At 44.2% G+C, this 12,273-nt stretch overlaps 1 protein-coding gene across 1 annotated transcript in view; it reads right to left on the bottom strand.

Moving 5' to 3' along the window:
• The window catches only part of LOC128902487 (netrin receptor DCC-like), a 592,493-nt gene that overhangs the window by 69,793 nt on the left and 510,427 nt on the right, over positions 1-12,273 (bottom strand). The window lies entirely within an intron of this gene.

Below are 12,273 nucleotides of genomic sequence, written 5' to 3'. Positions count from 1 at the left end.
TCCTGATTTTTTTTCCACGTGAGTTGCTCCATCCCCAGTTTGTTTGCTTTTTTTAGCTGTTAATTTTTTATTTGTACAAAAGAAAATTGCGGCTGAAAATAGCGGGTGCTCATACACCTGCCAAAGATGGGAACTGCCTCCTCAAAGTCCTTTACTGAAAAATAACTAACGCTCGCGTGTGAACAGGCATTTATTAACGTGACATTGCAAAAGACCCGCTGCAGAATTACCTATTTCATCTACATTAGCACCAAATCAGCTCAGCATGATTAATACTATTACACCGAATCCGAAATGAGTAAATAATCTTTAAGTACTTATTGCATATTGTTACTAATATCCTTTCCACCCACATATTTTGTACTTAATTTTACGTCCAGCAGAAACACTGACATATTTGTTTAATATTCAGGTGACTTCTGGGCTTCTATTGCAAAAGAGCCAAACTTTAAAAATTGCCAAATGAATGACGGGTGCATTAATAACTCCCTGCGCTAAGTATTGTACAGTTATTAATTCCGTTGGTACTCGCTGTAATATCATTACTCATAAGGAAATGACTTCGCATTCACAGAGATGTAGCATGTATTTTCATTTTCCACTGTGTATTAGCATACTACTTTTAATTTCTAATTTAACTAAGTGTTGCAACTCTCCAGATTCCACGCGAAGATTTATTTGTTGAGACACAAAGTCGTTATTTAGCTGAGGGTTTAAGAACGTCACGTTCGGTAGTTTCTGCCAAAGAAATTCATATGCAGAATCTAGACCGACTCCATCTCTTGCTTCTACCCGTGCCCGGGCTGTTGTGTCTATTTAGGAGCTTTGAAAGATGCCTGGCGAGGGGTTAACGCAGACCATTCACTAGGGCAGACTTTGGTTAATAGAGGGAAGAATACCAAAAGAGGAATTTTTAGGACTTTGAGACGTACCAGGCATTCGCTGTTACCAGCAGTGAAGGTGGTGACTATCCTGAGGGGACATTTAGAGATGGGACAGCGTATTCATCCGATTGCTTTCCATAAATCAGGCCTGTGGTTTAGTTTTTAAGGGCTGTCCCTATACTGACCGAATCATAGAAGCACAGAATGGTTTGGGCTGGAAGGGACATTTAAAGGCCACCCAGTGCCACCCCCTGCCCTGGGCAGGGACACCTCCCACCACACCAGGTTGCTCCAAGCCCCGGCCAACCTGGCCTTGAACCCCTCCAGGGATGGGGCAGCCACAGCTTCTCTGGGCAACCTGGGCCAGGGGCTCACCACCCTCACAGTGAAAAATTTCTTCCCAATATCTCATTTAAATTGCCCCTCTTCCAGTTTAAAACCCTTCCCCCTGGTCCCATGGCTCCCCTCCATGATCCAGAGTCCCTCCCCAGCTTTCCTGGAGCCCCTTGAGGGACTGGCAGGGGCTGGAAGGTCTCCGCGGAGCCTTCTCTTCTCCAGGCTGAACCCCCCCAGCTCTCTCAGCCTGTCCTCCCAGCAGAGGGGCTCCAGCCCTCCCAGCATCTCCGGGGCCTCCTCTGGCCCCGCTCCAACAGCTCCGTGTCCTTCTTGTGCTGAGAGCTCCAGAGCTGGACACAGTACTCCAGGTGGGGTCTCACAAGAGCGGGGCAGAGGGGTAGAATCACCTCCCTTGCCCTGCTGGCCACACTTCTTTTGATGCGGCCCAGGCTGCGGGGGGTTTCTGGGATGCAAGCGCGCGCTGCCAGCTCATGTTGAGCTTCTCATCCACCAACATCCCCAAGTCCTTCTCCTCAGGGCTGCTCCCAAGCCATTCTCCTCCCAACCTGTGTTTGTGCCTGGGATTGCCATCACCCAGACTCTGAAGGACAATTCATCCCACGCTAAGGGAGGTATTTAAGAAGGGGAAGATGAATCAGCCTCCAAGTATCGGTGCATATCTCCACTGGTTATGGCCACAGCACAGATGTCTGGACTTTACTTGGCTTAAATTTTAAATAACGAGACATTGGTCAGAAAAGAACATCACCCTCAACACTGATTTTTTCAAATGTGAACCATTACTCGAGAAACCTGATTCTAGAAATTACCGCCAAAACCCCCAAAGCCCCATCGAACCGTCACGTCTAATCAAAACACACTGTGTATTCCCAATAACGAATAAGCAAAAGGAGTGATCTACTATTAATTCGATCATGAAAAATATACTCGCAGAAAATGATAAATTAGGTGGAAAAGATGTGATAAGTTCACGGAAAATTTAAAAACGGAGACTATTTAGCACATACTTCATTACCACTGCCCATATAGCACAATGTATGGTCCACCAAATTTTATAAATTGAGCAGAGTGACGTATGATTTATGTTTATAACTAGGTTGGGTGAGGTTACCTTTGCAAAAATGAGCTAAGCTTGGGATGAGGACGCGATCTGTAGCTTTCTGTTAAAAACATGAAAAATTCAGGTGGTTAATTTGAGCTGCTGCTAACTGGAGCAATAAATAATTGCTTGAGTCTCCTCTTAGATAAGAGGGGAAAAGGCAATTTGCCACGGTACGGCGTTTGAACACAGTAGCAGAGTTCGGTTTAGTCCAATACAGTGAAAAAATGAGAAAAGCATTAATATTATCATGTGGCAGAGAGCTGCTTTTTGAACCGCGCTGAGTATTAATAATACTTACGGGGGTCATTCTGGTGCTCTTTTTTTGCTTAAATGCCACTGAGTGGAGCGGGGGTTCAAATGAGGGAAGTTTTTTTTAGTGCAAACCTACTAATAGTGCGGCAGGTAATGGAACAGAAGGGTCGTTAGCGCTCCTGGCAACAATAAGGCAAATAAACAAAGAAATGGGGCTTTAGAGATTGCAGTGCAACTGCAAGAATTCAGAGGTAAATCCTGATTTTTTTCTCCACCGACTCCTATTCACCGCAGCGAGGAACACAGCTCTCTAACGATGATGTTACCGTTTGTATTTGCTATTCTGGAGCAGGAGAAGGAGAACGATACGCTTTTTTTTCTGGCAGAAGAAATCTCTTCTTGCCTTTGAAGAAGCTGAGAATTCAGCTCTAATTAGAGCATCAGCCAAGAATTCCCCATGTCAGTGTCGGTGTGGAACATGCTGTGGAAATAAAGTTGTGTTCTGCAGTTCAACTTAAATAAAAAAAAAAAAAAAAGGAAAAGTGCAAGAAGTTCAAACCAAGTATGAACAAAATCAATTTCTTCTACTGACAGATGTTGTTACCGGAAAGAAAATAATCAACAAACAGCAACTCATTCCAGCTACCACAGCTATTTTCTTCTTTAAAAGGCTAAAATTGTGACGTTCTAGAGGCACTACATGGGGTCTTTCGACAAATGTTGAGTCTTCATGTCTGATTTAATTTTCTCTTTAAGCTATAAATAGAAAATAAACGTTTGACAAGTAGATGTGAACTACAACCCGAGGAAAGCTCCTCACCTTAAACAACAGAGTTGGAAAGAGGGAGGCGCACTCAGCTGATTTTCCTGATCAGCTCCTTTCCGTCTCAAATAAAAATTCCTTCTCAAGTCCTCTTCTCATTTCCCACTTTAGCAACTACCTGAGAGGAGGGACCTGCAGAGTGCTCTACGGACCGGTACCCCGGGAGAGCCAAAGCTAAGACGGGATCTCCTGAGCATCACAAAAACGTTGCTCATCCCATCGTACCACTCGAAGCTACTGCCTTCCACTGAAAAACACCTGAATTTCTTCCACACATACTTACTATATGCACTCAATAAACATTAACTATAAATATTTACTTGTAAAATAGCAGTAAAGATACACTATACATTCAATAATCTTCTCACAATGCCTTTGTCAGTGCCTTTCTTGACTCTAACAAAACGTGAAGTAGCAACTTGTTGAGGATCTGATCCCTTTTACTCTACTTGAGCTTCAGCGTCTGAGTACAGTATAATAACGTTCCAAAGCTTGCCGAGGAAGAAAGTTCCCATCTTTTGCGCTTTTTTCCCCCATAACTAAGCTGTTTTTAACCACGGGCTACAGGAGTCTACCCTTGGGATGGCAGAGCCAGTAGTAAGGTATCCATCATGAGGAGCCATGGCCTCCCGGTAGACAAGGTGGAAAACAAAGACATCTTGTCAAACAAGACGGGGTTTGACAACATCCTGCAGTAAAAGGAACAGGTGGAAGTTGTAGTAAGAGAAATTCCTATTAGCTATTTGGAAAAAAAGAAATACGAGGGTTGCCAAGCGCTGAGGCGGGAGCCCAGAGAGGCTGTGGAACACCCATCCCTGGAGGCCCTCAGAAGTCAGCTGCTGATGACGCTGGTGTGACCCGGAGCCATCTTCAAAGCTGGCCTTGCTTGAACAAAGACTCGGACCCCGTGACTTGAGAGATCCCTTCCAACCTAAGTCATTCTGTGATAATTAACACGTGCTCACACAAATGTGATGAGAGCAGGAACCTGGCTTTGATGCCGAGCCGCGGAGGCAGTTCCAAGGCAGCTGCTGACACAGCACACTTCTGTCCTCTCCCTTGCTCTCACTCTTTGCCGCACCAAAAACATACCGACTCCTCTTTATTAGCAACAAAAAGAGCGGAAACACAAATCCCATATTTTGTTCTAAGTGGAGTAACTCCTGCAGGAAAAGCCCTTTTAAAAGAGAAAAGGTCTTCAAGAGAATTATGTCTCTGCCCCACGCGTCCTTCCAGTGCCACCGATGCCGAACGACCCTCTAAAGGGCAGAAAAGCCGTCAGTCACCATTATCTCCAAAAGCAAGCAGAGAAAGGCCTCCTTTGCTCCTGCCTGGCGTTGTGAAAACATTACACCCAGCAATCAATAGCACCAGTGCCCATTCCTAGACCTAGTAACAGTAGTTTATTGCCAGGAAAAGGTAATCTATCAATAGGACAAATGTCAAATTGCAGTACAAAGTCTGCAGACAAGGGTTATTGAATTCAGAAATCAGGGGAGAAAAGTACTTCCATCCCCATCGGATGTAGCTTACAGGGCCACAACGAACGAGCCCAAAGCAGGTGGAGTTCCCGCTGGAGATCCTGCTGCGTGAGACAGCTCCGAGGGAATCGGATGATTTTACAAATAGCCACTGGGCACCTAACAGCCAGCAGATTCAACTCCGTCAAAAGAAACAATAATCGATGTGTTCCACCTCTTGGACAACATACGCCTGCCCTGGAGAGCAAAGCTTAGACGCAGGTTTTACCAGAATCTAGGGAAATGTTATCCACATTTTAAAAAAACTAAATATCTTTAAATCGTATTAGCAAATTTAATGGTGGTTCACCATGGTGAACTTCTCCAAGTGAGTTTCTCCCGTGTCGCCAGCCGGAGAAAAACAATTTTATTTTATTCCTTCCAGGCACTTGGTACATCAGCAATAGCTGCCTTTCAGGAGTGGATGAGGACAGCATTTCTGTGATATTATTTCATAAAATGTATCAGGCAATTTGGAAAGAGTCACTACCAGAAAGGCTAAAATGGGTAATAAAGGGCTCACGTATCGCTTTCAATAAAATAAGAGACCTACCAGCGAATCATCCTTTCTCTAACGCAACAGAATTAGCATGTATTTACATTTTCTGGTAAACTGAACAATCTGTAGGAACAGAGAAGAACTTTGTCCAATTAAGTTCAACCTACCAAAAGCTGTAAAATTCAAGAATGCATTTTCCATCATTATAGAGGACGGGCGTAGTAGCTTCTTTGTGAATGGAAAGCACAAAAGGTCCGTTTTGGCACATTTTTTCCATGCCCCAAAGGTTTCATCCACTGTTTAAATGAAGTCAACTAGATACATTTTTTAAGCATCGGGAGTACTAGGATCTCCTGAAAATCAATTCCTTGTGTTTAGGATCCGGAAGAGTAAGGTAGATTGCTGACTGGGGCATCAAAATCTGAAACTTTTGGCCTGGAAAAATTCCCACCTGAGCGTTGAAGCCCTCTTTAGACAAAAAACATTCGTTTTGTGAGGGAGTATAGAGAACAGTGGGAACTTGGCTTCACATCTGCAGTATGTCACAAACTTCTCACAAAATGATGGACAAATCACCATTTTTTGTGTGTCTTCAGCCCCTACAGTATTAACTTCTTTTTTTCCCCCCTATTTTCTGTATTTTCCTATGAGCTCTTTGAAGTAGAGTCTTGCTGTATGTTTCTACGTTAACTAGACAACGAAACCCCGATCTCGTCTCGACCCTCTGGGCACTACCGTAGCACAAATAATGAAGATATGTTCATACGTAGACCTGCTTAAATTATTTCCTATATTTGATTGAAAATTGTCCCCGAGGAGCACAGTTCCGCCCACCTGCTTCACAGAGATGTGAGGGAGGAGGGACAGAGGGGGGTCCTACACATCTACATTTCAAACCAATACAACCTGACCTGTGATTTTTAATCCACTCTCACCGTTGAATCTCTTACGACCGTTGAGGGCATGTTCTAGCTCTTTGGATGACAAACCAGGGCTCCAGTCATCTTCCAAACGTTCGGTTAGGTGGCCATACCTGGACCTTTGCCTTTGCTGTGGTGTGGGCTCCAGCAGCGTCCTTCAGCAACTGGACCTCCTCGTCTTCTCACAGGCTGTGTCCTTGGCAAATCATCCTGAGAAGTCAACACAGACCTACCCTGGAGTCCTCTTTGGGTGGGCTCATCATGTGACACAGGGAGAACATGACCCTCCTGTGAACCAGCGAAGGTCATGGCATCAAAACAGGTTGCTGCAGCTGGATGACGATGATGCCTCTCACTATTCTGGTGGTGTCTATTTATTTATAGGTACTCAGGCTGATTCCGGACACATTTAACTTCTAAAGCACTAGGGAAAGTGCTTAACGGAGCAAAGAGAATTTATAATGAGAACCTGTTAAGTGCTTTCATTTTAATGTAGTTCAGGAGCCGAACAGCAAATCCATATTTACAGTTGTTTTTAAGATGTCATCTCATCATCTATTATGCCTGCTGGCTGATTTCTCCCGTGAGCTATGTCCTGCGTGCATTATAACGACGTGCGCAGGGCTTTTTTTTAAGCCAAGACCGTCATTTGAGCATGCTTTGAAATAGGTCTTGCCTCCTGCGGAGATGTGAACCTTTACAAGTCCCGTGGTGCATTGCAAGCTCGGTGCACGCCGTGTCGGTAGGGATGCGGAACAACAACAAAAATCCCTATGCGTATCACATACATTTGTTATGGATGTTACAAATGCAGCCAAACTCAGGAAAAGTAAAGTAGTGTAGCAGAAAATTAAGTGTAAGACATATGGACAAATGAATAAAAAATGAACAGCCGTGACTCGAGATGCTTTCTGACATCCGAGAAAATGCCATTAATGTACCAAGAGGGTTAACTCGTGTGGGGGCAAGGTTTCTTCGGGCACTTGTACATGAAAAATAACAACAACAGTTGCACCATGAGGAGGGGTTGTGTTTTCCTTCGCAAAAAATAAGTCTTTCATCCAAAGAATCCCGCGTCTGTAAGCCTGGGTCTCTTAGCTGGTTTGATTTCCTTGGTATCCGCGACTGAGATACCAGTAAGATTCAAGAAGGCAAAGCACGGTGTCGTATCCATCCTTTTCCCTGAAAACTAAGCCTTGCAACAAACCTTCTTTTTTTGGTGTTGATGAATGAACTCAAAAAAATATTCTGGGCTATCAGCATGATCTGTATTATGATTTGGGATTAAGAGCTATTCTTAGGCATTCTGTTCTTCACCAACGAAGAAGAGCGACACTCAGCTCTTCTGTTCCATCTGTTGACAGTAGATCCTAAACATTTAGGCAGGTTTTAGCTATTTTTTTTACGAGGAGAACTGAGGTGTAAACAAACTAAAATGCCTTACAGGAAGTCAGCCAGTGAAGCGCACGAGAGGATTCCTACACGTAGGAATACGGGCAGGCGAAAACGCACTTTTAACACAAGGGACACTCTTAAAATCCACACAATATCTGGTTTGGGGGAGTTCGGCGAGATCGGTTTGCGACGTAAATAGCGCGTGGATCTCAAACTGGCCCTTTGCTTGGGAGCAATTTCTCCGTACTCTGTAAGCAAAGCGAAGCCAGGGAGAAATGAAAGAAAATTGTTGCATGAGGTATTTGCAGAAACGGCAGCACTCTTTAAATGACAGTCACTTTTCGAAGGCGAGAAAGAAAATGAACAGTCCCTGGAGTCTCAAAGTGCCTTTACTTGCTAGTGTTGTGCTTTAATGTGATCTACGAGGGCATCGGTGAGATGCATAAAATTTAACATATTTTTGTTTGATTTTCGCTGCTCCATTTTGTATTAAAAATGCAAAGGGAAGAAAACAACCCGAAACTACATTAAAAAGCTTTTTTGTTCCCTTTCATGTCTTTGTTATAATCCACAACTGTCATGGGCAAAGATTAAAGAAAATGAAGAACCTTCTTTCTCTCCCTTCGCAATAAAACAAAATGCCTTTTTTTTTGCCTTGTCGACACATAAGGGTCAAATTTAATCTGATCCGCAGTTAAGATGAAGGTGAATTTGCTGGAACCCTTTGCATTCCTGCCGGTATGTTTGTTAAAATATAAATTCACAGGTAAAAGCTCTATCTTCATGTCTTGTCACTTGTAATTGCTGGTTGGTTTTTTGGTTGTTTTTTTTTGAATAATGCAGGAATCTGTAAAGTTTAACATTTGTGCCGGTCAAAACTCTAGCGCATCACCTGAACAGTAACACTCCCATCACGGTGCGCCAAGATAAACACCACCGATGTGCCACAACGAGCCCCTTACGCTGGTCCATACAGACCAGAAGAGATCGTGCAGCCCCCTCCAGCATTACCAAACAACTTAACCGGTGTGAGTTTTTAACACCTTCTTATTATTTATACGGTACCTCTAATCCTCCAAACTACTAATTAAGCAGAAATTGTTCACATCCATTACGTTTTCCTCTTCCGAGCTTAACATTTTCAGCTGTGCGCAGCTTCAGGCTCCACGGGAGGAGAAAGGGTAACTTTGAAAAGTCTTTGCTAGATTTTGCGGCGTATCACGCACTTTGCTTTCAATGCTGGGGCCAGGAGGATCAATGGTTCGAGTCAAAAAAGAGACATGGAAATAGTATTTCAAGATGCGCACTCCAGCTTCCCAATCAAACTCTTTCAAGAGGGTGCGCACGAATTCCTACACGCTCTTGGAGATGAATGTAGCTTTTTCTTAGGTCACGTAAAGGCAACTGTACTTAAAAATTCTTTCTAAAATTATGCCTTGTTCTTCTGTTCTCACACACGTAAAGGGGGAGGAAGGGATGCGCTCTGAAGAGGAAAGTCCACATTCCTCTAAGACTGTGGAATTTGGTGCAGCTTTCCCACCGTATATAGCTCTTAAAAGGTTTGAATATCTGAAAATAGTCACTTTTACACACATTTTCTCATGGAAAGAAGACTTTTAGAGATGGAAGCATCATTACGGCCGCCAGAGGAATTACCTTTTCTGCTCAGCTTCAAACCCGAGTCTCAGGTTTTCAGATCTGCATCTCTCTGCTTTCTCCCACGTGGCGCAAACACCCCGCCAGCAGCTGCAGAATTATTCTATTGTTCCTATTCCAATGCTTTTTTTTTTTTTTCTTTTTTTAAAACATTTTTGCTGTTGGGATGTCGCCAACATAAAGCAAAAGCAGAGGCCACAGCGTGCAGCGAACGGTCATCCTCTGGGTCTCCTACCAGCCTTCTCCTTTCAGCCTCCTCCCTTTTCCCATTATTCCAGTAAGTTATTAAAGTATCCCAGAATGAGTTATCACCGTATCCCAGCATGACATAACGATGTTTTTGACATATTGGAACACGCTATACTAACGTTACCACGTTTCATTTTTCCAGGGTATTAATCAAAAATTACAGCCTTATTAGCTACCAGAAGTTTTTAGGCAAATTATTACAGCTAGTGTGGTGCTTCAGCTATTTTGGGGTAAATGGAAATCCTCCTTGGCACCCTTCCTTTTCTCAACTTTTATTTCGTGAGTAAGCGTTAACACAAAGCCCCATGGAGATGAGCCCCGCCAGTTCATCACTACGCCTTCCAAGTTGGATCGCTGCAGAAATCGTTACTTCTTCCGTCTAAAAGATCAGAATTGGCATCCGTGAATTTCCCGATATTGCTACCCCCACCGTTAATCAGCCAACAGCCTTGCCGTTTATAATCCCAAGCAAAGAATTTAAAAATATTTTAAAACAACCCCAAACAACAAACCAAAAACAACAAAGGAAGACGAAGTGGCTCACAGGTCTCCCCGTTGGAATTATTCATTGGAGACTCAGTCAAGCGCTGATTTCTCTGTCAAAGAAAAGGCTGAATGAGAGCAGGGGATGCTTGCTCCTGGAATTTATGAGACTGGTATCAAACACCTTTCATACACCGCAGAAAGAAAATACAACAAATTCTTCACTGACAAAGCTGAAGTCTCTGGATATTCTTATATTCTCCTGCACCTGTGGAGAGTGTCTCCAAGGCAATATGACCACTCAGTCGGGAGAAAATCACTTTAATTCATTCTAGAGTACAAGTGTTACCTCTATACAGTTGTAGTCAAGATGATCATCACACAGAATAAAGTTCTCCATCACCATTATGAAAGACTGAGTAGTTTTCTTCATGTTTTGAAGTGATTTATTCGGTCGCTGAAGCGCACTACTCAGACAAGGGCTGGAAAAGCTCGGGTACGGGCTGATTCACTCATTAAAAAAGTTTTGCTTGAAGGAAGGAATCAATTAAGTACCTCAAGTGGGATGCAAAGCTGCCATACGACTTGTGCATAGTGGTGTTACACTTGCATTATCAAGAGGAACGGAATTAAAAAGCAGGCCACCCCGTGAGTGTGTAGGTCTCCACCCTTCCCCTACGGGTGATCTACTCAAGGAGATTGTCCATCGCGTCCAAGCCTTGTGCTTTTAACCAGAGCTTAAAAAGTATTTAGGATTACGAAGGGGCAGTGAAGTGGCTAATAGGATTTCTAAAGAGACGTTGCTATCTGACTTCCATCCAAAACCAGTTAAGTGCTACACAGAAAGGATTTTTGGTCGATCATTAGCAGCACACTAAAGGTGCAAAGACGTTTGGAACTTCGTAATCACCTCTGGAATGGTGAATCCTGATGCGTACCAATGCACACCACGGCTAAGTTACAACTACAGACATCCACCGGGGTCAACAGGGAGAAAAAAAAAAAAATCAGACAACGGAGCTCCTGAATGGGCTGAAGTATCCTGGCTGTTGTCTTTTCCTGCTTGATGGACTAGAAGGAGGAACACGGGCTGATACAGCTCAAACTCGGGTGAGTCAAGTAAACCTCTGAAGCTGCGTAAAATAAATAAGCAGTTAGGAGTGTAGGTCAGAGATTTTATCTGTCCTATCACAAAGGTTTCACCACCAAACGCTGACGTACCACCATCACAAGTAAAGCTACCATCTTCTCTACAGCCTGGCTGCAGAAAAGGTGAACAATCCTGAGGGCTACGGTTTGTTTCTGACTCTGCCTCAACTTTGTTTTCCGACACCAGGGAGTCAGTTAGGCTTAGATTTTAGAATTAAAAAATTCAGCACAAGACCAGAAAATTACAACAAACTACGGTATTCTAGACACCGTACCCAACCATCCATATTCATCGGATGCAAAAATTTAGGGAAGGAGGAACAAAACCCGCACAAATAGGGTGAGGAACTGCAGCCTTACGTACCCAACAAGCAGGAACGGCTACAGCAACTCTATCGCACACCTACGGCAGGAACCGCCAGACAAAGCGGGATCACTGAAAGAGGGGGGGGATTAGATGAGATCTGAGGAAGAAATTCTTTGCTGTGAGGGTGGTGAGCCGCTGGCCCAGGTTGCCCAGAGAAGCTGTGGCTGCCCCATCCCTGGAGGGGTTCAAGGCCAGGTTGGCCGGGGCTTGGAGCAACCTGGGCTGGTGGGAGGTGTCCCTGCCCAGGGCAGGGGGTGGCACTGGCTGGGCCTGAAGGTCCCTTCCAACACAAACCATTCCGTGATTCTGTCACAAAGGCAGGAATTTCCAGGGCAACCGCATCGCAGACGCTGGGAAGGGAATAAAGCCAGTGGGCCAGGCTGGGGGCTGTTAGCTTCGGCTTTAAATACCCACGTGCATCTCTCTTCTCAGTCTCTCAACTGCAAGGTCTCTGTGAAAGACGTCCAGGAGGTGCTTTTGTGCAGATCTGAACAAAGAGAGGAGAAAACTGTCCCCAGAAGAAGATCATGGCATGCGTGGATGCGCACGCGTATGGCCTCAGGGTGTTTCGCATCCCTGTTCAACCCGCCAGGGCACTAGTTTTAGTAGAGAGAAAT

Source organism: Rissa tridactyla, chromosome Z (genome assembly GCF_028500815.1).
Source record: "Rissa tridactyla isolate bRisTri1 chromosome Z, bRisTri1.patW.cur.20221130, whole genome shotgun sequence".
Classification (NCBI taxonomy): domain Eukaryota; kingdom Metazoa; phylum Chordata; class Aves; order Charadriiformes; family Laridae; genus Rissa; species Rissa tridactyla.
This window is presented reverse-complemented; position numbering and strand designations above follow the sequence as displayed.